Raw genomic sequence first — 27,921 nt, 5'->3', positions numbered from 1 at the left:
AGTTGTTGGACTTTTTCTGGGAAGCCAAAGTTGTTCAGCTTTTTTTAGGAAGCAAATGAATGAAGGAAATGGAATATATGAATGAATGAATGAAACCGAATGAGCATTGCGATATACACAGAACATAATCAAAAGTCGATTATATAAAACACAGTTTAGGGTCCTGAATCCGCAGTCAAATAGTGGACCTTAATCTGATGGTCAACTTTTTGGCTAGAAACCAAAAGTTGCTGAGCTTTTTTGGGAAAGGCAAAGTTGTTCAGCTTTTCTTAGGAAGCCAGAGTGGTTGAACTTTTTTTTTTACGAAACAGTAGTTATTGAGCTTTTTTATTCTTTTTTTTGGGGGGGAGATCCCTGAGAGACCATAGATCTACCAGGAACACCCTGCAATCTACCAGTAGACCATGATCTACCTGTTGGATGTGCCTGATCTAGTCTTAGGGGAAGGGGGGATCAGGAATGCTGTCGAAGGACACTGAATCTGCCAGCTGTCCCTCTCCTGGTATTCCCTCTTCTAGCTATTCTCACCCAGTATTTCCCAGCTTTTGCCCTCTAGACTATGTCCCTCTGCAAACCACTGTTCTAAATCAATACTGTCCTCCTGCCCTTGGAAAGGTTCATAAAAAGGAGTGGGTGGCTCTCACAATTCCTCCTCAGTCCAGCCCCTAGCCCCTGGTTTAGCCAGCCAGTCAAAGCTGTTTCCCGGGTGTAGTCACTGTCGCATGCTGACAGCATCTAGGAGCCACAGGTGAGAGCCGAGTGCAAGGTGGGGACCAAAGGCTGCAATTAACATAAGAACATAAGAAGAACCTGCTGGACCAGCCCATTTGATTCAACACCTTGTTGTTGCTGTGGCCAACCAGACACCCATAGGAAGCCTACAGGCAGGACCTGAGCACAACGGGACTCTTGTCTCCTGGGATTCCCAGCAACCGGTAATTTGGAAACATAATGCCTCAAAGAGTGGCAGCAGAACATTTTGTGGCGTTCGTACGGAGCCCCTGGTCGTCTCACAGACTATTGAACCATACACCACTAATCCACTGCCACCAACCAGGTCCTCCCCGGTAAATCAGTTTGTCTCAGTCAGGTTCTCAAGTTAACAAAGAAGAGTGTAGTTTATTGCAGACACAAACAAACTTTAACCGCATTCCAAACCATAGCTATCAACTTTTCCCTTTTCTTGCGAGGAATCCTATTCAGAATAAGGGAGTTTCTCTTTAAAAAGGGGAAAATGTTGACAGCTATGTTCCAAACATTGCTACTCTTTACCTTCTTAGTCTTATTTTATCCTGTCTCTATCTCTTCTACCTCCCTCACATTCGAACCCACTGCACCAACTGTCTCTCTATTTTCAACTGCCTGCCAACTGCTTTTCCAACTGCCTTTTCCCAACCAACCAACCAAACAACTACCCACAACCCAAACCTCAGGCTAAGCCCTTTTATAAACAGGTAGACTCCGCCTCCCGCTTTCCTATTGGTCTACATTTTAACCCTTTCTCTCTCCCCTGTACAGACATTTTCAAACGAACGGGGAAACGCTACAACAGCCATCATGACAAGTAGGCATTGGTCGCCTTATTTTCCACAAATGTATCTAATCCCCTTTCAAAGCCATTGAAGTTGGTAGCCATCATCATTATTCTTGCATGGCAGGGGGTTGGACTAGATGGCCCATGGGGTCCCTCCCAACTCTATGATTCTTTGACCTTTTGTGGGAAAGAATTCCACCACTTTACAAAATGCTGTGTGAAAAAGCACTTTCTTTTCTCTGCCCTCACTCTTCCAGCATTCAGCTCCGCTGGATGCCCCAAAGTTTTAGTGTCATGAGAGAGAGAGAGAAAAAAAGCAAATTTTTATACACTTCCGCTGCCTCTTGCTCAGATCCCAAACATACTTACTAGAAAGCAGCCTCCCTCAGCCTCCATGCGATTTGCTTCTGAGTAAAATATGCTCAGGATTGCATTCCTTTTTTAAAAAAATATCTTTATTTAAACATTAAAAATGGCACATAATAAAACACATTGTTCTGTTGTGAAAGAAAAAAAATTACAAAAAAGAAAATCGAAAAGAAGAAAAGGAAAAGTAGAAAAGAGGAGAAAAATAGAAAGTTAAAAGGAAAATCTTATCAGTTTTTTAAGAAATATGAACCATCATTATAAACATATATTTCCAGTAAGAAGTCTGTTTATCTTCACCTTATCGATTTCTCCTTGCTACTCTTACTTTCTTATCTATGCCTAATCTCTGGTTTTACTCCCTGATTTATTTAATGACTTCCTCCTACCTCTATGTGGTTCCTAATTTCTCATATCTTAAAACTTCGGCATCCAGAATGCAGAAATTTGGATTGTGTTCCAAGTTACCAGCACGCGTGCAGAACCGAAACTCACTCTTCAAAGTTCAGCCGTCACGGCAAGGCTGAGTGTGCCTGTCCTTATCTGGAGTTGCCAGCTGGCAACTAGGACTAGGACTGGATCCAGGCCATCATTTTTTCCTGTACAACCCAAGTGCTTGACATTGTGCCAAGTGTCTGATATCCAAAGGTCAGCAAGAAGCATCTGTTCCTACAGAGCCACCAATCTCTTCTTCGCCCCCCAAAAGTGTAAGTTGCAGAAACCGCTAGAAATCTCTTCCCCAGACAGGAACATTCCTCCTCCTTCTTTTCTTCTTCTTCTTTGCTTGTTCCTGAGCCAAGACATTCTGCCAGTGTGACGTCGTGTCTAGCACCTGGGACAGCCAGGGAGCGCTTGCCTGTGTTGCTGAATTCATTTGCCACCTGAACGGCAAAGCACCCTTGCGAGCACAAAGGAAGCTTGCCAAAAACCTCCCATCTGTCAGGGCACCGGTTAGAAATAAAATGTTCTGCTTCTTCCAGCTTCACCTGCACCAGTAGGATTGTGTTGGCATCACTTATACATCTTTGGGTTTTCCCCAGGGCAGTTTATATCTCATGCGGCTTTGGGGATCACATTGTGTAAGTATAATGGAAAGTATCAGCTTTAATTTAGAGCAAAACCAAAACCCAGACAACAAGGGTGGAATCTAACCAAAGCAAGGGGTTGCCATATTTCAAAAAGTGAAAATCCGGACACAAAAGTTGCTGGGCTTTTTGTGTGTGCAAAATCTCAAAGAAAATATTAGTTTTTGAGCTATTTTTAATGAAATTCATCAAAATCTACATTGTCCCGGACATTGCAGCAATTTACCCCTGGGAAATTCCCCTATTTGGCTTAAGAGGGCTAAATACTGGCTGTGTCCGGGAAGTTCCGGACGTATAGCAACCCTAATTAAGTCTCTTGTTCCATCACTGCAAGTATTTCCCCTTCTGCAATGAAACATTTTCCCACTCTCGTACCCAGATCCTTGCTCTGATGGGACATGGTAGTTGAATACCACCTTCAGCTTCCAAACCCTTATCGGCAGTGCTTTTTTCCCCCCTAGAAAAATAGGGGCCGGTACTCACCATAAAGTTGTTACAGTAAGTGTCACACTTTTTAACAACAACAAAAAGAGGTGCCAGTACTATGTACCCTTTAGTAAAAGGTAAAGGTAAAGGGACACCTGACAATTAAGTCCAATCGCGAACGACTCTGGGGTTGCGGCGCTCATCTTGCTTTACAGGCTGAGGGAGCTGGCATTTGTCCACTTCTGCAGACAGTTTTTCCGTGTCATGTGGCCAGCATGACTAAGCCACTTCTGGTGAAACCAGAGCAACGCATGGAAACGCCGTTTACCTTCCCACCGGAGCAGTGCCTACTTATCTACTTGCACTGTGTGCTTTTGAACTGCTAGGTTGGCAGGAGCAGGGACCAAACAATGGGAGCTCACCCTGTCGAAGGAATTCGAACTGCCGACCTTTCGATCGGCAAGTTCAAGCGGCACAGTGGTTTAACCCACAGAGCCACCCATGTAAAAAAAAAGCACTGCTTGTTGAACAATGCCTAGTTAAACAGTAATGCAGAAATGAAGGTTACAGCAACAGGACTCTTTCATTTCTCTGTGCAACATCTTACACCTAGACTAAAGGAGGAACAAAGCTGTATTGCTATGGGCACTTACCCGGAAGTAAACAAAATTGAACACTGTTGGGTAGATTATAAATTAACACAGTTCGGATTGTGCTGCAGATTGTGCAAAACAAGCAAACTAGCATAAACTTGCTTGCTTTGCATGACCTGGGCTGAGTCCACTTGCCAGTTCCTGGCTCAAATGTGTTGTTTCAAAACCGGGTTTTTGGCTATGTGCTCTTTGCAGTATATGCTACAATGAGTTATGCAGCTGCTTGTTTCACAAACAAGAGTTTCCTTTAAACCACACCGTGTCCTTCTGTACCCACAGAGCATGGGGGGTCAGTCCTTACTGAGATTTGGGGAAGGGTCTTCTCCTTAGGAGTTTTCTTCCTCTTTTTTTAAAAAAAAATACTCCTGCAAAACCTGAGTTACCTGCACATATGAATGGTGCTCTTCTGACCACATGAAGATCCATGACGCAATTCATGGACACAATTCAATGCACAAGAAGTTGGTATAAAGCATGCCTCTGTAAATTAAGCTGGCATAAAGCTACACCAGATCCAAACCCATTCAGTAGTGGGGTGGCTGCTCTGCCTAAGCCCACGGCTGGATTGTTCAGCCAGCTGAGCCCCAGCTGTACAAATTACCCTGGCATATATTCGACTAAGCCAGGGTTGGAGAGCCAACAGCATCCTAAACTGCCAACAACTGTTGCCATAGGATTGCCCATTTAGGCAGCTGTTCGCACGTATGATAAATATGGCTAGTTCCTTTTACTGTTTGCTCCAAAACGTGCACTGGGCTTCTACAGACGAGTTTGTTTGCCCAGATCAAACTTGCAGATCAAGAAGAACAGAAACTGGGCTTCTGATTGTACATTTGCACACATATACCTTTGCTGATCCTTCAAAAAAAAAGAGTTTCCTTTCGAGCCAGCCAAAGCTTCATAATGCTCCATCAGGTCACTGTGTGAGCCAGACTGGGCAGAAGCCTCCAAGAACATCTGCTCCCCAAGAGAGAGAGAGATGATTCACTGCTCTATAATGACTTGGCGTTTTATGCCTCTCAGATTTATGTGGTCAATAGATCTAAAAAGTGTTAGCCATGTTCCCATAAAATCCTTGACTTATTTCTTACAAGGCTCCCTGCCGCCACCCCAACGCCGCTCCGCAGGTCAGCATATTGCTTTGATGCCCTGGTTTTGGCAACGCAGGAAAGATGAGCCCTAAAAACTGATTTGCAGGTGGCAAACTGGGGGCTTCTCTCTTTTACAGAATGGGTGGGTGTTTCTCAAAGTTAGTGTATTTTTCATCTTTGTTGGAAGCCACCCAGAGTGGCTGGGGAAACCCAGCCAGGTGGGCTGGGTACAAATAATAAATTATTATTATTATTATTATTATTATTATTATTATTATTATTATTATCATTATCATTATTGACAAAGGCAGGCACTTATCAATTGGCAAACGCAACTTTTTAAGTTGAAAAATGAATCTTCTCCCCTCTCATTTTTTGTGCCCACCGTGGCTGTACGAGAGCACAGAATATGGGACATTGTGCTCAACTTTGCTTCCTCCCTGACAATCTAAGCCTTCTTTTTTTAAAAGGAGAGAGAGCAGGTTTCTAGTCCTTATGGATACAAAACTAGGATTAAAGTTTCCAAAGTAAGAATCAGTAGAGCTCAGTCTGCAAAATTCAGAATTTGGTTGTTCTTGGCAGAGAATTTCAATTTTGAGAGGGGGGTGAGATACATACTGTACCATATTTTTAATTTAGTTTAGCACTCTGTACTGCATGAAATCTAGAACATGCTGCTCAATTACACTCTCCACTAAAATAAAGATGGATTATCCCAAGAACTCAGAAAAGGCAGTGGCTGAGTGAGACAGACAGGACTCCCCCCCCCCCAGACTGTCACTATTTTGCAGGAGAGATCCAAACATATACTGGGAATTTTGGTGGATGACCGTTTTCTGCCTCCCTAGAGCAACAAATCCACTTTTTTTTAAAAAAAATGAACTTTTTGCAGTTAGGAAAGTGATGGGGAAATGCACAGAAAAGTGTGTGTTTAATGAATAATAGAATTATAGGGTTGGAAGGGACCCTGAGGGTCATCTAGTCCAACCCCCTGCAATGCAGGAATCTCAACTAAAGCATCCCTGCCAGCAGCCCATTGAGCCTCTGCTGAAAAACCTCCAAAAAAAGGAGAGTCTACAATCTTCTGGAGGAGTCCACTGTCGAACACCTCATACTGTCAGAAATTTCTTCCTGGAGTTTAGCTGGAATCTCCATTGGTTCAAGTCCTACTGTCCCAACCTGAAGAGCAGGAAAACACAAGCTTGATCCATCTTCCATGTGACAGCCCTTGAGATATTTGAAGAAGGCTGTGGCGTTTGCCCTCCTAGGCGTGTGACATCATACTGGGTTCATAGGGAAAGGCTTACCTGATTGTAAAATGACTAACCAATGGGAACCCAAGGGGCGGAGTTAACTGTGTATAAGGTTTAAGCACAGAGAGGTTTTGGGAGGAGTTAGGAGTTAGGGTGGTTGAGAAGACAGTCTGGAGTTAGAAGAGACAGAGAGGATAAGTCTGTGGGCTGGGCTAGGCTGGTGTGAGAGAATTTGTTAAGAGGAGTCAGTCAAACAGTTGAGATAATCAATCAGAAGGTATTAGGAAGGTATAGGCCGGTAAAGAAACTAAAGTTAAGATACTGACAGGAATATTATCTGAGAAACCATAAACTTGTTAATGGTTATAAAATAAACTTTTTTATTTGGTTCACTCTTAACAACTGTCTGGACTCAGTGCTTTACCTGAGAGTAATGGGTTGGTGGCAGCGGGGAAGTGAGCATAGTGGTGGCACTAGGATCAATAGACCGTTAAACGTCTGGGGACCCTGTGTGATCACCACAAAGGCTTTCATAGCTCCCTCTCGGTTTCTTTTCTTCCAGGCTAAACATACTCACTTCCCTCAATCGTTCCTCATAAGGCTTGGTTTTCCAGACCCTTGCTCACCTTGGTCCTGAATCATTAATGGGAAGACATGTACACACCCATCAAGCAAATCATGATGAATGCTCATTGTCATATATAACAAATCAGAATAGATGCTTAGTAAAGACCAGACCTCTGTGTGAGCAAGCAAATCAGGACAAATGCTCAAGAAAAGGTCATCTGGAGGGAGCAATGTTGAAAGGAAGCGGTTTCCATTCTGACCTCCATTAATCACAACCAGCATTGATTCCTGGTTTCCACCTTATACTAAGTCCACTAATTAAAATAAGTTACATAATTTACATAACTTGCGTTCATTTCAATGTAAAACAAATGTCAAAACAGGGCAAAACAGCCTGTCATTAATTACATATCGTTTGCAGAACAGCAATGAAGCAAACGAATACTCATCGTGTTGATTTGACCAGTTTTCATTTCTGACCACACAAACTGCAGCAATTTCTGGAAATGTTTATAGTGGCCTTAGGCAAATTACTAATCTATTGTCCTCAGATTTCCATCGCATACCCTTCTGAAATATGGGCATAATAAATACCAGCGTACCTTTCAGGGCTGGTGTGCATGTGAATGTGTTTTAACCTTTGAAGTCCTATTAATGTTTGTTATTCTTAAAGGGAGGAGAGTTTTCCTGGATTACATCCATTAGCTGCTGATGGGGTACCCTAGATGCTAAAAATTGGATTAAAACTGATTCTTTGTGAATTTACACCCAAGTAAACATATGGACGCGGGTGGCGCTGTGGGTTAAAGCCTCAGCGCCTAGGACTTGCTGATCAAAAGGTCGGCGGTTCGAATCCCCGCGGCGGGGTGCGCTCCCGTTGTTCAGTCCCAGCGCCTGCCAACCTAGCAGTTCGAAAGCACTCTCAGGTGCAAGTAGATAAATAGGGACCGCTTACTAGCGGGAAGGTAAACGGCATTTCCGTGTGCGGCTCTGGCTCGCCAGAGCAGCGATGTCACGCCGGCCACGTGACCCGGAAGTGTCTCCGGACAGCGCTGGCCCCCGGCCTCTTAAGTGAGATGGGCACACAACCCTAGAGTCTGTCAAGACTGGCCCATACGGGCAGGGGTACCTTTACCTTTACTAAACATGTATTGGCTCACACCTTTGCTGTGCAATTTACTGGAACCAAAGAAATGCAAAAGGTAGGTCATAAACAATAAACTGAAAAAAGGGTCCCCACACATCCTATTAACACATCCTTGTAATAATCAACTTTGCCTGATAAAAATCTGAGAGGAAAGATTTTCAGCCTATGCCGGACAGAAATTGACTTTGAATGCCTTTCGGAAAAATCGTTTACCAGGTTAGTATGTAGGTTAACAGTCACACGAGAGGTTCCGTTTTCACAAGCGCAGCAAAAAGCATAATTACGGACAGATCTGACCTATTTCAGTCAATAATCCATTAATGTACAAGCGAAACCACAATGAATGTATGGCTCCTTATCAGATTTTGTGTTCCCCCCTCTCCCCGTTCAGTGCTATGGGATTATTAAATTTCCTGAGAAGTCAAACAAAACCCGCTGAAGAAAGTAGTTACCACCAGCCAGGACATCTGAAAGGTCATGAGCTTCTCAGCGAAATAGCAACTTAGGTGCCAGGAAAGAACTTGGTTAAGATCCACAGGGGGAGAAAACAAGGCCAGCTGCTCTGGTGATGGCTTGGAAGCCAGGCCATTTCCCAGCAAAACATTTCACTCCCTTCTGCAATGGCTGAACTCAGAGATAGGCTGCATTCAAGCCATGTAAGGGCTTGAGGTCCAAGGGCCTGAGAGAGATGCCGAAAGGACTGCACTCAGCTCCTGGACTTTTGAAGTTCCTCACCTCTGGTTTAACACTTAACACCAGGGCTTTTTTCCAGGGGGCACTCACAGGTGGGTTCCGGCATCTCTCAGGTGGGTACCACTGCCATTCTAAGAGAAAGAGGGAGGTGTTCATGGTGAGTTCCAGAACCTCTTTTTCTAGAAAAAATAGCACTGATTAACACCTAGTCCTTTCCTGGCTCTTCCTGGCCTTCTGGCCGTTCCCTCACTGCAAGAAGTGAAGCTACAGGGAACTGGGAACCAGGCAGAGGGCCTTCTCGGTAGTGGCACCTGCCCTGTGAACCAGCCTCCCATCAGATGCCAAGGAAATAAACAACTATCTGAGTTTTAGAAGACATCTGAAGGCAGCCCTGTTTAGGGAAGTTTTTAATGTTTGATGTTTTAGCGTGTTTGTAATATTCTCTTGGGAGCCACACAGAGTGGCTGGGGAAACCCAGCCAGATGGGTGAGGTATAATTTATTTTTATTTATTATTATTATTATTATTATTATTATTATTATTATTATTATTACTACTATTACCCTCTGGCCTTCCTGTAAAGAGTAGAAGCTTTCACTCCCCTTTTTCAATTAACCATGGTTTGTCATGCTTTAAAAATCCATCAAACTGTGGTCAGCTTTAACTATGACTTACAAAACAAACCATAGTCTAGACTACCAGAGTTTAAGGGACAGACGCAATGCTAAACTGAAATTAGAAGCGAAGCTTTCAAACTCCGCACAACCACACTGAAGGCAGGGAAGGGAGGAGGAAGCTTATGAGTCTGGGTAGAGGTTAGGTTCATCTCCTTATAATAAACCAAAGCTTATCATGGTACCCAAATGCAACCCGTAACATGATCTGAAAAAGCCAACATTTTCCACTCGTTTCTTTGTCCCTTTCCCCTTTCCAATCAAAAGGTTCTCATGCGTTTCTGAAGATCCATGGGGAGAAAACTCCACAAATGTTGTCAGCAGAAATGATGGTGAGATAAGCATTCACAACACATTGTGCGCCAGCAATGCTTTTTTCCCCCACACTGCCTTCAATTTTGAGAAAATACACAGCCCATTGTCCACCTCCAGGCTTTGAATCACAGCCAAGCACAGCAAAGGACCTTTCCAATATAACTTCGAAATGCAAGCTTACCTCTGGTATTTTGCAGCAAAGAGACAGAACACTTTAGAGTGGAAAGATGCATTTTGGGAAAGTGAAGGGCAACGCTTACCATCAAATGCATGAATCTATCTTGCATTATAAAGACACAGATGGAGCTGTGGGTTAAACCACAGAGCCTAGGGCATGCCGATCAGAAGGTCGGCGGTTCGAATCCCTGCAACGGGGTGAGCTCCCATTGCTCGGTCCCTGCTCCTGCCAACCTAGCAGTTCGAAAGCATGTCAAAGTGCAAGTAGATAAATAGGTACCACTCCGGCGGGAAGGTAAACGGCATTTCCGTGTGCTGCTCTGGTTCGCCAGAAGCGGCTTAGTCATGCCGGCCACATGACCCGGAAGCTGTACGCCGGCTCCCTCAGCCAATAAAGCGAGATGAGCGCCGCAACCCCAGAGTCGGTCACGACTGGACCTAATGGTCAGGGGTCGCTTTACCTTTACATCTTACATTATAAGGGTTAAACCACTGAGCCTAGGGCTTGCCGATCAGAAGGTCAGCGGTTCGAATCCCCGCAACAGGGTGAGCTCCCATTGCTTGGTCCCTGCTCCTGCCAACCTAGCAGTTCAAAAGCAAATCAAAGTGCAAGTAGATAAATAGGTACCCCTCCAGCAGGAAGGTAAACGGCATTTCTGTGCACTGCTCTGGTTCGCCAGAAGCAGCTTAGTCATGCTGGCCACATGACCCGGAAGCTGTACGCCGGCTCCCTCGGCCAGTAGAGTGAGATGAGCGCCGCAACCCCAGAGTCGTCCACGACTGGACCTAATTGTCAGGGGTGCCTTTACCTTCATCTTGCATTATAATGCAGCGGGGGCAGGGGGTTGGAAAAAAGAAATGCCTGAAGTTTCACCATTTATCTCTCATTCTTTAAATGTCGACTATTAACTTGGCAAAGGACACATCCTCTTTTTAAAAATGAGAATCGTCACAGCGATCCTAGTTAAAAGTATGACGGAAAATGTGTCCTCCTTTTTGCTCTTCAAAATATGGCAACCCTACCCGTACCTTGCTACTGCAGGCTGAATAAATCCTTTCTTTTCCCACCCTGTTGTGATTATTGACTTGTCATCCCAGCATTGGACTTTTGCCCTCTCAGTGTGGCAGTGCCTGCCTTTTGGACCTTCCTTCCATTATATATCAGACAAGCACATATTTTAAAGACCTTCCTTTTCCAGCAAAGCTTTTAAGTGGAGACATTTGTCTCAGTCAGCAATAGTCCCTGTATTGGATTTGAACAGAATTGTGGTGTTGGGTTTTTTGTTGTTGTTGAATCGCTTCAGGATGTTTCGTGGAAAGCGATTCATAGAAGAAATGAAATGTGTAAAATCATTTGCTTGGGTTTGCAAAACTTGGATTGATTAATAAAAATAATAACAATAGTGATAATAATAGTAATAGCAGGAATCAAATAATGGGACTTCATTCAATAAAGATACAGCGCATGATCATCCAATCACAGAGCAAACCGCAGTGTTGAAATCTTCAGATAATTACGTTAAAGCGTTAGTCTAATCTGCTTAATAGAGACTAGTCAAATAACTACTCTCCAGGCATGCAGATGACAAGGGAGAGAAAGCAGGCAAGGCTATCCTTCTTGTGCTGCTATTTCTACAGACTGGCATTACAAGAATAGGAGAATTTGCCTGAAAAAGCAGATATGTAGGGTTTTTTGCCAAAGACAGCCGGACCAAAGTGGTGAATGCATGCATGTTTATCTGCAATCACATATCATGAGTCCTCATCCAGAAGCAGTATACCTATGGATCCCTGCTAAGATAAGACCACTGGTAACAGTTGGCTCTGGAGAATATTGTTGTCGTTTAGTCATGTCCAACTCTTCGTGACCCCACGGGCCAGAACACTCTCAATTTTACCCGTGGACTGCCATCTGTCCATATTTCAATTTGCTCTGAACTAATTTTAAGTTGTATTTTAATTAATTAATTGATTGCCTGTTTTTGTGTTCTTTGTATACAGTGGTATCTCGGGATAAGAACTTAATTCGTTCTGGAGGTCCGTTCTTAACCTGAAACTGTTCTTAACCTGAGGTACCACTTTAGCTAATGGGGCCTCCCACTGCCGCCGCTGTGCGATTTCTGTTCTCATCCTGAAGAAAAGTTCTTAACCCGAGGTACTATTTCTGGGTTAACAGAGTCTGTAACCTGAAGCGTATGTAACCCGAGGTACCACTGTACTGTGTTAGTTTTATGATGTTAGCCGCCTTAAGCCCGGCTCCGGCAGGGGAGGACGGGGTACAAATAATTTTTTATTCATTCATTTATTCATTCATTTATTCATTTATTTCAAGAGACGAATTTCCACAGCCGTACCTGGAGATGCCAGGAATTGAACTTCATGTTCTGTACCACAAAGCAACTTCCCTTCCCTAGAAATGCCATCAGGGGTATTTTCCTTCTCCCCAATGGGGCTCGAAACCCCACTGGAGGCTGCAGCAATAGCAGAGACGGAACAGAATTCAAAACAGGTCTTATTAATAGAGATGTTGCTCATGGGATTGGCTCAACATCTACGCAGCTTCATTTCCTCGATGCTTTTCAGAGGCAGAACCCCAAAACACAGGAGACTTCATTTGCATGATGCGAAACCCTGTGTGTGTGTGTGTCCGTGTGTCTGCATATTCACAACCGAGCCGCGTGGCGTGTCTTCGCACTGAATAGTTCTCGCATTTCTAATCAAAATATGCAAATGCTTCTGACGAAGCAGACTGTGGCTTATAAATCTGCTAGTCCCAAAGGTGCAATGGGACACTTCGCACATTTGCTGTTTCTTATTTAGCAGATTAGCAACAGAGAAACATCACACTGAAGGTATCTCATGTATTGCATGCAGATAGGCTGGCACTGATAGTCATTTCCGGTGGGGAGGGCCTCTGGGGGACATTGCATGTCACTTCTTGCTGTTGCAGGAAAGGGAGGGAATGGAGAAATGCCGAACACATGCCTGTCTCATGTTCGAGCGACAAAATGCAAGTTTGACACACAGGATCTGACTCAGAAGGTTGGCAAGTCCCACGCATAAGTACTTCCTTGCTGGTTTAGATCCAAGGCTCATCTAGTTCCCCAGTCTAGGAGCTGCCGCATATCGAGTTCAACAATATGCAGTAGCCTAGTTATCTCCCGCTTGGACTACTGGAATGCGCTCTACGTGGGGCTACCTTTGAAGGTGACTCGGAAACTGCAATTAATCCAGAATGCGGCAGCTAGACTGGTGACTGGGAGTGGCCGCCGAGACCATATAACACCTGTCCTGAAAGATCTTCATTGGCTCCCAGTACGTTTCCGAGCATGATGCAAAGTGTTGGTGCTGACCTTTAAAGCCCTAAACTGCCTTGGTCCTGTATACACTCCCATCATCCAGTCCGGACACTGAGGGCCTTCTGGCGGTTCCCTCCCTGCGAGAAGTGAGGTTCTAGGGAACCAGGCAGAGGGACTTCTCGGCAGTGGCGCCTGCCCTGTGGAACGCCCTCCAAGCAGATGTCAAGGAAATAAACAACTATTTTACTTTTAAAAGACAACTGAAGACAACTGGTGCGGGGTCCAGCAGCCTTTTATCTTTGTTGGGGTAACGGGCGGTCCTGATCCCCCAGTGACTCACCTCCTTGCCTCGCCCAAAGGCGAGCACTCCTCCTGCAAGTACTCAGGTCTCTCCTTCTCTCAGACCTCAGTCTCTGCAGCTGAGGAGACGTCGGTGGGTTACTAGACCCAGGGGCTGCCTCAGCCTCCCTTGACCAAGCCGGTAGTGGAGCAGCTGTAAGTGATGGCCCAGCTGAAGGCAACGAGGTAATCCCCGCATCTGGAGCCAGGGTAGGCTCAGGCCCCTGACTCAGCCCAGCTGGTGCTTGTTGCAGGAGAACCTGTGCAGATGGGCTCTTCAGAATCAGGCCCCAGACTCGATTCAGATGCCGCCCGAGGCAGAGGATCAGGTGCAGACTGCGACTCCTCTGGTTCCGAGTCTGAGCCTGAGTCCCAGGCCATCACACCCCAGTTGCCCTCATGAAGATGAAGACACAAGTAGGAAACAGAGGGAATGAGAGAATGCTAAACATAAGCTGACCTGCACCCTGAGATCAAAATCTGAGGCCCTTCTTCATGTGAAGTGGGTGTTAACATGATAACAGACCATTTTTGTACTGGTTCCCTACTTGTGGAATGCTTTCCCCAAGGAAACTCTCCTGACACCTTCATTACATATCTCTAGTCACCAGGAAAGACTTTCTTCTATAACCAGTACTTTGGTCTTTAACTATCTGCACCCTTTTAGAAATGGGCGGGATGCTTTTAATGTATTTCGCCACCCCGCCCCCAGATTTAATGTCTCAGGGTGGGGTGTAGTTTGTTTTGGTTGTTTGATTGTAAGACACTTTGGGTTGCCTTTGGCCAGATAAAGCAACGGACAAATTTTATAAACCAATCTGCTTTAAAACAAAAACCCCACCAGAATTTTGGCACTTAGGAAAGAGACATGGAAATGCACTCAAAAGTAGGGGAGGAAAAAATAATCCATGGGAAGGCATATAAACACCATGCAAGTAATTCAGGAGGCATAAAAGGTAAAGGTAAAGGACCCCTGACAGTTAAGTCCAGTCGCGAACGACTCTGGGATTGCAGTGCTCATCTTGCTTTACTGGCTGAGGGAGCCGACGTTTGTCCGCAGACAGTTTTTCCAGGTCATGTGGCCAGCATGACTAAGCCGCTTCTGGGGAAACCAGAGCAGTGCATGGAAACACCGTTTACCTTCCCACCGGAGTGGTACCTATTTATCTACTTGCACTTTGACACGCTTTCAAACTGCTAGGTTGGCAGGAGCTGATACTGAACGACGGGAGCTCACCCCATTGCGGGATTCAAACCGCCGACCTTCTGATCGGCAAGCCCAAGAGGCTCAGTGGTTTAGACCACAGAGCCACCCACGTCCCTACTCATTGCCATATAACCTTCCTGCAAACAAATGATCTATTGAGCCACAGTCTAACCTCCGTGTAAGCAAATGAAGATGGATACACGATAAACAGGTCATTTGGAGGAGCCCTCAAATACCTAACAACTCAAACCTGGCACTTTCTCCTTTCTGTATGATAACCACTAAATTAGTGGGGGGGTTTTAAGCAACTGAGGAGCCTCCACAGTTTCAGGCTTGCTGAGGCAGTGAAGCATTTTAGCGCTGATGTCAAAGTATGAGTAAGCCTGTGTTCTCCAATGGGTGGGTGCAAAGAATACATTATTTAAAGCACTTTGTGCCATCCAGAGCTTGCAGGATGAACAAGGGGGGACAGGAACGAATGCAAATGAAAGGCAGTGATTTATCACCATTGTCCAGAAGCTACATAAAAATAGGAGTCTTGTTCCACCATATGTTACAAATGGCTACTAAAAGGACAAGTTTCTCTGCATTTGCTGTTGAACAAGAAAAGTTAGAAAGATCACTCTTTCTGTCTCATTCGCTAGGCTACTTTCCCCCTCAATCTAGTATGAATAATGCCTGAAATTAATGTAGGGAGGGTAGAATGAGAAAAGCAAATCTACATTTATCCAGCCACATTAACCCTATAAATTTTATCGCATAAAGGCACATTATACTTGATTAGAGGTTTCAGCTGCTCTTTGTTTGCTCTGACAAGAAGGTTCCCCGAAGGAAGGGGAGAATCTGTCAATTTTGGTATCTCATTTTCCCCACTCTTCAATTCAGATCTCCAGGTTACCACATCAGTTTGCAAATTCCATTTTTCTTCTAAAAGACCCCACGGAAATCCATTCACACTTTACCTAGCATATGCATTCTGAACGTATGACTTGTCTGGAGAACTACTTTGCAAAATTCAGAGAAGTGCAAATTGAGGAGGGTGGCTGCATTTTTGTCTGTGTGTTGCAGTGGTGGGGAACCTGCAGGTTATGAGGCTGTTTTGAGGAAGACACACCCTACACCTGAAGTCATACATTACATCAGGTGTGGGGCAAATATGGGCTTCCTAGTCATCTTCTGGTGGAGCAGGGCATTTTCCCAACAGCAGATCAACTGATGGGCTGCAGGAATGTGCCTTGCTCAAAGAGGGGGAAGCAGTTTTCATTCAGTTGAAATGACTTCTCTCTCCCAGCACTGCTCTGTGAAGCAGCCACAACGCAAACTGCTTTCTGCTGCTCCCTGTAACCTCCGGAACGGAAAGTTGAAGGGAGAATCCCAGGGCAGCTTGCAAAGGGCTTTGTGCTGTTTCTTTGAAACTGGAGGTTGAAAGGAGCGGCATGAACCAGGTTGCAAAGAATAGGCCTGGCACTGCCCCCTGCACTGTGTTTCCCAATTTCGGGAACCCCACAAAAAATGATTTTGACACGTGGGTGGGAAACACCACCTGTCAATCATGTGATGCCATAATGACATCATGAGGGCAACAGGTGGGTTGCCCCACCTAACTATCAGAGTTGGCCTGTGGAGTGGGACAGATAAAGATCTGGGCGAAAAAGGTTCCTCGCCCTTCCTGTATTGTTTCAGGAAGTGCAAATTAGGTAATTTGCCTTACAATGCAAACGGAATCGGATTTCTCCCCCATCTCGAGTTCCCTGCAGACAAAGGCAAATGAATACAGGTGAGAATGGGATGAGAGCCTTCAGCTGCATACACATCAGATGTTTAAAGAACATTTAAAACACACAAGAATCCAAGAATCCAGGTAGCAGCAATTTCTTAATTGGAAATTACAGCTCTGTGATAGGTATACTACAGTTCGCAGGATTCTTTCAGGGTGTGTACCTACTTTAACTCTTGAGAGTCCCATGGACTGCAAGAAGATCAACCCTCTCCATTCTTAAGGAAATCAGCCCTGAGTGCTCACTGGAAGGACAGATCCTGAAGCTGAGGCTCCAAGACTTTGGCCACCTCACGAGAAGAGAAGACTCCCTGGAAAAGACCCTGATGCTGGGAAAGATGGAGGGCACAAGGAGAAGAGGACGACAGAGGACGAGATGGTTGGACAGTGTTCTCGAAGCTACCAGCATGAGTTTGACCAAACTGCGGGAGGCAGTGGAAGATAGGAGTGCCTGGCATGCTCTGGTCCATGTGGTCACGAAGAGTCGGACACGACTAAATGAATAAACAACAACAACTCCCAAGTGTGCTTAGGATTTAGCCTTCGATTGCTTATCCCAGTCTGAATGTGGAGGGCACTGCAGAAGGGGAGCTTAGTTACCACTGGATAACTCAGTTGGTTAGACTGCTGTGCTGATAACATCAAGGTTGCAGGTTCAATCTGTGGGAATGTTCAGGAATGCAGGAGAGGATATATTGTCTGATAATGCCCTTTCCAACTTGTGTTAACAAGTTCACAATTTAGCAGAGTGACATTCCCCTTTTAAACTTGCAGCGGATGCGTTTGCTCAGGCTCGCTAAAGCCTCTATAATAACTGTTCTGGTATTTCCCCTTTATTCCCTCATAAAAGATAAGACATGACACAGTCTTCTATAAAAGTATAAAAAGGTTTACTCACACATCATTCTGTTCACAATAGGATCCCAGAAGGCAGACTTAGCTTAGAAAAGTAACATATACCTGGAAACTATCTCATAAGAAGACAGTCCTTTTGTCCTCTCTTGGCTGGAAGCCAAGATGTTGCTAAGCAGATGTTGCTTCTTTGATGCATGTAGTCAAAGAGAGAGGATGGCTGCCCTGCCCTGTGCTTTTGTCATTACCTGCACAGGTGAGGCCACACCCACGTCTAGTCACATGCAGAGGAAGTCTGTCCCAGCCCAGAAGGAAAAAGGAAGTTTATCTGCTGGCTGGACAAACATTCCTCCCCATGTGTAAACATGTTCACTCTAGGAATGTTGTACTTGACTGCTCTTGTGTTTCACATCCCACACAATCTCCATACAGGACAGCTGCATACTCCTGCATGGCAGGGAATTGGACCAGGGGTGTAGGAAAGGGGGCGGTGGGGCAGACTCCCCCAACTGCACCATTCTATGACCAGCCCTGCCTCCCTGCACACTTGCTACTGCTGCCCCATAAGGCTTAATCCATTGTATGCAGATATAAACAAATCATTGCAAAGGAGCTATGTCTGGAGCCTTCTCTTATCCAAATGAAACTTGGCCTATAAATCTACCCTGAAGTCTCCCCTCACCTGTTTGGTGCCAAATGAGACATTACAAACAAACATTGGAAACCATCTCGTCCTCTGTCATCCCCTTCTCCTTGTGCCCTCCATCTTTCCCAACATCAGGGTCTTTTCCAGGGAGTCTTCTCTTCTCATGAGGTGGCCAAAGTATTGGAGCCTCAGCTTCAGGATCTGTCCTTCCATTGAGCACTCAGGGCTGATTTCCTTAAGAATGGATAGGTTTGATCTTCTTGCAGTCCATGGGGCTCTCAAGAGTCTCCTCCAGCACCATAATTCAAAAGCATCAATTCTTCGTTGATCAGCCTTCTTTATGGTCCAGCTCTCACATCCCACTTGGGAGTACGCTGAACCACGTTAGCCTGACTTCCAAGCAAAATCCCCTCTCTCACTGCAAGTAGACACGGCTCATGCAGATGCGTAGGTGGCTGTTCACAAAGAGTAAGTAGTCCAATAACCCACTTGGGTCCGTTGTCCTTCAAGGACCAAACCATGCCAAACTTGGGGCAACTTCATATTTCCCCTTTGTCCAATGCAACGGCATGGCCCTCAATGGCATAAAGCAGAGTTTACGTCAAGGTGAAATATTGTACTTGTGTGCACAGTACATTAAAGGCAATTTGCCCCTTCATCCATGGACTACAACTTGGAGGGAAAATCTGTCACTCCATGATGCATGGCTTGAACGTCTCTCAATCCATCTCCCCAAGATGCTTATTCAATAGCTACGCAGCTGGAATTCATCTTGTCAGACTTAATGACTAAAAATTGAATTAAAAACATTTTGCAACAGAACTTGGATATGGATTCTCCTGTGTTTTCTCAAACCTAATCACATCCTGTTACAGTGGCAAGGCTGAGTGTGTGTGTGTGTGTGCAGTTGCAATCGAAATTATTCAACCCCCATTGCAAATCAGGTTTATTATTATCAAAATTTACAGACCTTCGGCTGTTTGCAATGAGCAAATCAAACAAAAGCAATTGAAATAGCTCAACACAAGGGATGCTTCAGGTGATTTTCCCAAAATTCAGCTGGAAGAGCAGCCTTTTGCCCATTGCTCAGGAAAGCTGTGGGAAGCAGCTGGCCGGCTATGCATCTCATTTGCAGCAGGTCATAGCAGCAGAAGGCTGCTCTACTAAGTACAAAAGATGCTTGTCACAGAATCACAGAATCATAGAGTTGGAAGAGACCACAAGGGCCATCGAGTCCAACCCCCTGCCAAGCAGGAAACACCATCAGAGCACTCCTGACATATGGTTGTCAAGCCTCTGCTTAAAGACCTCCAAAGAAGGAGACTCCACCACACTCCTTGGCAGCAAATTCCACTGTCGAACAGCTCTTACTGTCAGGAAGTTCTGCCTAATGTTTAGGTGGAATCTTCTTTCTTGTAGTTTGGATCCATTGCTCCGTGTCCGCTTCTCTGGAGCAGCAGAAAACAACCTTTCTCCCTCCTCTATATGACATCCTTTTATATATTTGAACATGGCTATCATATCACCCCTTAACCTCCTCTTCTCCAGGCTAAACATGCCCAGCTCCCTTAGCCGTTCCTCATAAGGCATCGTTTCCAGGCCTTTGACCATTTTGGTTGCCCTCCTCTGGACACGTTCCAGTTTGTCAGTGTCCTTCTTGAACTGTGGTGCCCAGAACTGGACACAGTACTCCAGGTGAGGTCTGACCAGAGCAGAATACAGTGGCACTATTACTTCCCTTGATCTAGATGCTATACTCCTATTGATGCAGCCCAGAATTGCATTGGCTTTTTTAGCTGCCGCATCACACTGTTGGCTCACGTCAAGTTTGTGGTCAACCAAGACTCCTAGATCCTTTTCACATGTACTGCTCTCAAGCCAGGTGTCAACCATCTTGTATTTGTGCCTCTCATTTTTTTTTGCCCAAGTGCAATACTTTACATTTCTCCCTGTTAAAATTCATCTTGTTTGTTTTGGCCCAGTTCTCTAATCTGTCAAGGTCGTTTTGAAGTGTGATCCTGTCCTCTGGGGTGTTAGCCACCCCTCCCAGTTTGGTGTCATCTGCAAATTTGATCAGGATGCCCTTGAGTCCATCATCCAAGTCATTGATAAAGATGTTGAATAAGACATCTTTTGTCATAAGGGGTTGAATACTAGCGAGACTGGAGAAGCCAGTGTAAGTTGCATTTCCAGCTGAATTGGTGGGAACCACTTGAAGCATCCGTTGTGTTGAGCTACTTCAATTGCTGAATGATTTCGAATGCAATAGTATACTCTTCTGATTTCTCATCAAAGTAGGTCTACGCCAGAAGTGGGGAGAAAGAAAAGCTTGGGGGAGAATGCTCCTCCCATTTTCCCAGTTCTGCTGTTTCCCCATATATAGGTGGCATAAAGGTAAAGGTAAAGGTACCGCTGCCCGTACGGGCCAGTCTTGACAGACTCTAGGGTTGTGCGCCCATCTCACTCAAAGAGGCCAAGGGCCAGCGCTGTCCGAAGACACTTCCGGGTCACGTGGCCAGCGTGACATCGCTGCTCTGGCGAGCCAGAGCCGCACACGGAAACGCCGTTTACCTTCCCGCTAGTAAGCGGTCCCTATTTATCTACTTGCACCCGGGAGTGCTTTCGAACTGCTAGGTTGGCAGGCGCTGGGACCGAACAACGGGAGCGCACCCCACCGCGGGGATTCGAACCGCCGACCTTTCGATCAGCAAGCCCTAGGCGCTGAGGCTTTAACCCACAGCGCCACCCGCGTCCCCCAATAGGTGGCATATCACATTCTTATTCAGTAGGGTGTTTGGCTGGTTATGGAATGCAGAGATTGCTATAACCATTTCCTTCAATGATGGTTTGTCGCTCCTCTTCATCCTGTCCTTAATCCTTGGATTCTAGATTCAGGTAGGTAGCCGTGTTGGTCTCACACAGTCGAAATAAATAAATAATTGTCCAGTAGCACCTTATAGACCAACTAAGTTTGTTCTGGTATAAGCTTTTGTGTATCTGAAGAAGTGTGCATGCACACAAAAGCTTATACCAGAACAAACTTAGTTGGTCTATAAGGTGCTACTGGACAATTTTTTATTTTTTTATTAATCCTTGGAGTATGACCACATGGCTCTGGTTGGGGGGTAATCTCAGGATTTTAGTGAAAAAACAAAGAGCATTCCCACTTCTAATCCAGAGGAAAACGCTATTCTCCAGGCAGTGATTCAAGAACTCTATATACAGTGGTACCTCAGGTTACATACGCTTCAGGTTACAAACACTTCAGGTTACAGACTCCGCTAACCCAGACATAGTACCTCGGGTTAAGAATTTTGCTTCAGCATGAGAACAGAAATCGTGCTCCGGCGGTGTGGCAGCAGCAGGAGGAGGCCCCATTAGCTAAAGTGGTGCTTCAGGTCAAGAACAGTTTCAGGTTAAGAACGGACCTCCGGAACGAATTAAGTACTTAACCCGAGGTACCACTGTGTGTGTGTGTGTGTGTGTGTGTGTGTGTGTGTGTGTGTGTGGACCACACAACCCCCTTCATTGGAAATCAACTAATTGGTACAATTGACATAATTTGGTGCCAATTAACCCTTCTTAACTATGAAAAACCTTTAATAAAAATTGAAAAATTACGAGCATGTGTGTATTGTTTAGGAGAAAGTTACCCTAGAACTTGGTGGGGAAATCTGAACCCATATTTAATGTGAACTTAATACAACCGTCAACCCATTTCCAGCTACATTCCGCTAACTCAGCAATTACAGGATTTCCCCCCCCCCCCTTTAAACTCTGAATACATTCACTCACAGCCGAGAAACAGAGTCTGACATTCTGTTAGATCAAAGCTAATGTTCTGCTGCAGAACAGCATTCAGGCTTCTGGGATCTGGTCCTTGCTTTTTCAGGCTTCACGATTAGAGCCACGTGATGTTTGTTGACACAACCTAATATTGACTTTGACGTTAATCATAATAAAAAAAAAAGCTGAACGATCTCGCCAAGCTTCCTTGGGAGAGAGTAGAAATGACATAATTTGTATGGACACTGCAAAGCATTAAACGGCGTAAGAATATCACCCATGGAGAGTCACATTTGTATGTGATAGCCATGACGATATTTCTAAATCTATTGCTTCAGATCAGAGGTTTACAAACTTTCTACTGTCAAGGAAGCTTTTCTACAATGATTCCACTGCAGTAGAACTTCTCTGTGTTGCAGGCAATTCTGGAGCGTGCATTCAGATGAACAATGAGGAATTGTCCAGGACTCTTGGGTCACACCAGCACATACCACAAGAGCTGAGAGCCACTAGAGGTGATGAGGGCTGTCCGGTATAGTGGTTATAGTGCCCAACCAGGACCAGGGAGGTTCAGGTTCAAATCCCCACTCAGCTGTGGAACCAGAGTTCCCTGTGAAGAGGTTATTGAACCATTCTGAGTCTTGTAGCTCTATGAGGTGGGGAAAGAAGGGCTCTTAAGACTGTTAGGATATTTCCGTTCCACCTTAAAAGGGAGCAGGATGTTTGTGTCACAGCCTGCGTATTTCCTGTTTCACAGGATGTTTCTGTTGTGTCTTTGTTTTCGTTTCTCTCTCTGTGCCTGAACACTGAAGCAGGCAGCTATGGTTTTCTTTGTTCTGATCAACGCAGAAATAAACTTGTAAATAATGCTCTCCTGACTGCATCTTTCGCTGTGTGCTTTATCTGCTGATAGAGCGTGCATCGGCTCTGGAATGTGGCAAGCTATTTCTGGAGCTCGTGTCGCTAATTGCTGATACTGCGTGTCTGTGGGAGATTGATGGACGTCCGGAGATGACGTGGAGTCATGATGGACTTTGTCTCCCTGGCAGTATCCCAGCAAAGACATACCCTCAAAGTGTTCCAATTTTCCCTGGACGGACTTGGAATGACAGAAGTCATCGCAGCTTCTTTGATTTGATCCAGGAATATCCCAATTTCCCCTGCTAGAGGCGCCAGTGCCAAGCTCTGGGAGGAGGTTGACCAGGCTTTTGTCCTGAGTAACAACAATGAAGGCGGTTGCGACTGCAAGGGAGCTTCTTGTTGTCTCTCCATGGCCACTGCCAATCTCCTCTCTTGGGCAGCTGCAGGAAAGCAGGCCCTTCCTCTCCCTGTCTCTCCTCTTGAAGATGTTGTACATGTTCTCTTCCCTCATACATTTTCCCTTTACAACAATCCTGTGAGGTAGGTTGAGAGGTTGTAATTGGCTCAAGGTGACAGATCAGAAATTGAAATTGAAATACTTTATTGTCACTTGTACAACTTGTATACAGTGAGATTACACGAGCACCCCCCACTCAGCTCTCCTAGTCTTAATTTTCCTCGTTTACTGACGCACGCACACCAAACCCAAAATTCAGTTGCCCTGCTGTTATCTTTTCATTCAGCAGCCTAACAGCCCACGGATAGAAGCTGTTCTTTACCCTGTTGGTGCGACTAATCATGCTTCTATATCAGGGGTGTCAAACTCAAATTCATCGGGGGCCGCATCAGCAGTTTGGTCACCCTCAAAGGGCCGGTTGTATCGGCCTAAAATATTTGAGCAGGCTGAGACCCCCAAAGTTGATGGGCTTTGACATTTAAATGGGATGTGTGTGGCATGTGATAAATTATGTGAGGTTCGAGCTGGTCTTTGACCCGTAATAAATGATGATGATGATGATGATGATGATGATGATGATGTGAGGTGGGGCCTACCTGCCCCCCTCAATATTTTATTCAGCCTGACACCCCTGTTATGAAAGATTACTAAAGTCTGCCCCTGTGGTGATGTATCATAACATTGTGCAGGCCCAGTCTGAGGGCACCTTTACTGGACTGCGTCTTGTGGCTGGGGCTTATCTACGCCTTCTCTTCCTTCTCCGCCTGGTGCTGCCTCCTCCCTGTGCCAGGTGCTGGCGGGGGGGGGGGGGGAGATGTGCCGGTTGCAACCCAGTTTCTGACGGGGGCCAATGCTGCTTGTTCTTCCCTCTACTTTTCAACACTGCAATATATCGCTACCGTATCACAACATCACTATCACAATGTTGAAAAGTTGGTATCGTCTGCTTTTAGGGGCTGATGGGCTTACTCAGTACGGACAGGGGCACTCCTAGGAATTTATTGGATTTCAAATCCCTGGATTTCAAATCCCATTGAGGGGGGGCAGGGGCGGACTTTGGTAATATGGCACCCACCCTGAGTGAGGACAAACTTTGGTGCCCCCCCCCCCATAGAATAAATAGGCATCGTTATCATTATTTTGTCCTCCCTTGGCTCGGGGCGGGTAAGGCGCCCGCACGGCCCCAAATCTGGTGCTGGTGGAGGAAGCACATTTCCACAACGGGCCGAGCTGCCCCTGTGGATCCTGCTGCCTGAGGCAGCCGCCTCCCTTGCCCTCCGTGGCAAGCCGAGGCTGAGGGGGACGTTCGCTTGCCCAGGCGCCGGGCTTCCGTCCACTTGCTCCGGTGCGCTCGCTGCAGCCCTGCTGCCAGCTGCCAGCAGCCGTCGGGGAAGGCGGCCGGGCTCCGGGGCTCGGTGGGGCCCGCCGGCAGAGGGCGGCGCTGCGCCTCGCCTGGGCGTGGAAGCCCTGCTGGCACGTTGTCTCCCACGCCGCGCGTTCGCGTCGCGCTCCCGCCTCCATCTCGGCTCGCTCCCTCCCGTTCTCCGCCTCCGCGCCTCGCCTGCCAGACTCGCATCCCTGCCCGGCGGCGGCACAGCGGAGGCCGAGCATGGCACCAGCAGCGGCTTCCGGGGCGCGCGGAGGAGCAGCCTCTCTGCTCACCTCCACCTTCGTGCTGAAAGGCGACGCGGCGCACAACCAGGCGATGGTGCACTGGATGGGCGAGAACAGCAGTGAGAATGGCGGCTACACGGGCCACATGACAACGTCTGGCGGGCCGGATTCGGCCCGCGGGCCTTGTGTTTGACACCTGTGTTCTATATCTTCTGCCTGAGGGCAGGAGATCAAGAAAGTGCCGGCCAGGGTGTGAATCATCCCTGAGAATTTTCCTCACTCTCCTGAGGCAACGTTCTTTCGCTATTTCATCCAGCGGATTCATGGGACAGCCCATAATATCTTGTGCTGTATTCACCACCCTCTGTAGGCACTTCCCATCAGTTGATGTCAAACCAGCGTACCACACCGTGATGCAGTATGAAAGGACACTTTCTATTGTTGACCGGTAGAAGGAGATAATCAGATGTTCCTGAAGCTTCCTGGTGTAGAATAGAATGTCCCTATTTTCATCTGAGAAATGTTGGCAGGTGTGTTAACAACTCTGACAACTCTAAACAAACTACAACTCCCACAATTTGGTGGTGGGGTTCAGGAAATTCACCGTGAACACTTGTTCTCTTATAATGGCAATGACGCCCAACTAAGACGTGCCGGAACTATGTTCTGGTGAGCTCAAAAAAAGCCCTGGAGGCTTCCAACATATGTAAAAACATAATTAAACATTAAGTATTAAACAACTTCCTGATACAGGGCTGCCTTCAGATGTCTTCTAAAGGTTGTATCTTACCTCCTTGGCTCGGAGGTCACATAACTCCAGACCCTCCAACATTTCTCCAGTGAAAATAGGTATGTCCTAAGGAAAAGCAGGACATTCTGGGATCAAATTATATTTATTTAATAATAATAATAATAATAATAATAATAATAATAATAAATAATAATTAATAATTAATAATTTTTTATTTATACCCCACCCATTTGGCTGGGCTTCCCCAGCCACTCTGGGCGGCTTGCAACAAAATATTAAAATACCGTAATGCATCAAACATTAAGAGATTCCCTAAACAGGGCTGCCTTCAGATGTCTTCTAAAAGTCTGGTAGTTGTTGTTCTCTTTGACATCTGATGGGAGGGAGTTCCACAGGACGGGCGCCAATAGCAACAAGGCCCTCTGCCTGGTTCCCTGTAACTTGACTTCTCACAGTGAGGGAACTGCCAGAAGGTCCTCAGTGCTGGACCTCAGTGTCTGGGCAGAACGATGGGGGTGGAGACGCTCCTTCAGGTGTACTGGACCGAGGCCGTTTAGGGCTTTAAAGGTCAGCACCAACACTTTGAATTGTGCTCGGAAACGTACTGGGAGCCAATGTAGGTCTTTCAAGACCGGTGTTATGTGGCCGCTCCCAGTCACCAGTCTAGCTGCCGCATTCTGGATTAGTTGTAGTTTCCGGGTCACCTTCAAAGGTAGCCCCACATAGAGCGCATTGCAGTAGTCCAAGCGGGAGATAACCAGAGCACTCTGTGGGCAGATAGGGTCTCAGCCCGCGTACCAGGTGGAGCTGGTAAACAGCTGCCCTGGACACAGAATTGACCTGCGCCTCCATGGAGGCAGAACCCAAGACGGCTTCTGTAAATCTGGGACTGCCCCTGGAAAATAGCTGGGCTCTAGCTGGGCTCTAGCTGGTACATCTCAGAGTTATAGTAAGATGCAAATTAGATCCCGCAAGCTTGAAGCCTTCCCTCTCCTGCCTTGAGAGAATCACACTATGAAAATGGAGGTATGATCAGCAGCGATACCTGCCATTTGCTCCATGCCCTGTTTGTGAAATGCTGCGCTTATATATTAGACTCCCTGAAGGTAAAAATGGCTCCTTGTGAAACACACCCATGATAATAGCATTATGGGGCGTTTTGTTTTTTACAGTTCAAGGGGGGAAAGTATTGCAATCTGGCATACTCTAGCCAACAGAGACACAAGAGCTTCTGTTCAGTTTCACCGCTCAGCACTCCTGCGATGAGGCCACATGCCCCAGGGATCTGGCTGAGTATTTCACTCAGGTACGAAAATTCCCCCTTACCAAACCGTCAGCTCCATTTATGCACAGAGCCAGGTGGGAATAATCCCTGCGGGCCTCTGTACCAAAAACTGCCTAGCCCCAGAGAGATGTGATGATGTTACGGATACCTCTTGGTTCGGCATGCCCTAATTCAGCAGTTCCAAGTTAGACGTAAACAGCAGTAATTTACTTAGCTGACTCGGTAACTTTGGGCTGAAGCATGCCTGACAGGAAAGCTGGAGGCAAATTACTATTACAGTGGTACCTCGGGTTAAGAATTTAATTCGTTCCAGAAGTCCATTCTTAACCTGAAACTGTTCTTAACCTGAAGCACCACTTTAACTAATGAGGCCTCCTGCTGCGCCGCCGGAGCACAATTTCTGTTCTCAACCTGAAGCAAAGTTCTTAACCTGAAGCACTATATCTGGGTTAGCGGAGTCTGTAACCTGAAGCATATGTAACCTGAAGCATATGTAACCCGAGGTACCACTGTACAGTGTTACCTCAGGTTAAGAACTTAATTCGTTCCAGAGGTCCGTTCTTAACCTGAACTTGTTCTTAACCTGAGGTACCACTTTAGCTAATGGGGTCTCCCGCTGCCGCTGCGCCGCTGGCGTACAATTTCTGTTCCCATCTTGAAGCAAGCCATTCAGGTATTCACGTCCCAGAACAGCGGCAGACCTGGAGGTCTCAAATTTCAGCAACACCAAAATTCTGCGACCTCTGCCTTTTGCCTTCTGTTCTATATCATACTTGCTCCATGCCCAAACTGGTCACGCTCCCCTAAATCTGGTCAGAAATTGATCACACTCCCCTAAATCTGCCTCTGCCCAGATCCATGCCCCTGCTAGTTGCTGGAAGGAGCATCTAGAATGATACAATGGCATTCAACTAAGTTTTACTCAGAGTAGACTCACTGAAATGAATGGACCTAACTTGCAGCTTACTCACCCTTATATTTTGCCCTGCTCTTTCCAGGCACAGTCCACACTTTAAACGTCTGTGTCCGAACGACCTTTTTTTATTAGCTCTGGATCTTCCCCCGC

At 46.1% G+C, this 27,921-nt stretch overlaps 1 protein-coding gene and 2 long non-coding RNA genes across 4 annotated transcripts in view; 1 reads left to right on the top strand and 2 right to left on the bottom strand.

Annotated features, from left to right (window-relative positions):
* Positions 1–27,921, bottom strand: part of KCNQ3 (potassium voltage-gated channel subfamily Q member 3) — a 159,224-nt gene that overhangs the window by 74,190 nt on the left and 57,113 nt on the right. The window lies entirely within an intron of this gene.
* Positions 855–27,921, bottom strand: LOC310682248. The gene is made up of 3 exons (XR_014513809.1): positions 27,827–27,921; positions 1,266–1,970; positions 855–1,163 (listed from the first exon to the last, which is right to left on the bottom strand). It is a non-coding gene; the product is annotated as an uncharacterized lncRNA (long non-coding RNA).
* On the top strand, positions 1,409–7,714 carry LOC310682268. The gene is made up of 3 exons (XR_014513830.1): positions 1,409–1,454; positions 2,881–2,979; positions 7,649–7,714. It is a non-coding gene; the product is annotated as an uncharacterized lncRNA (long non-coding RNA).

This window comes from Podarcis tiliguerta (genome assembly GCF_965153285.1).
Source record: "Podarcis tiliguerta genome assembly, chromosome: 7".
NCBI classification, from domain to species: domain Eukaryota; kingdom Metazoa; phylum Chordata; class Lepidosauria; order Squamata; family Lacertidae; genus Podarcis; species Podarcis tiliguerta.
The sequence above is the reverse complement of the archived record's forward strand: the minus strand, read 5'-3'. Positions and strand labels throughout refer to the sequence as shown.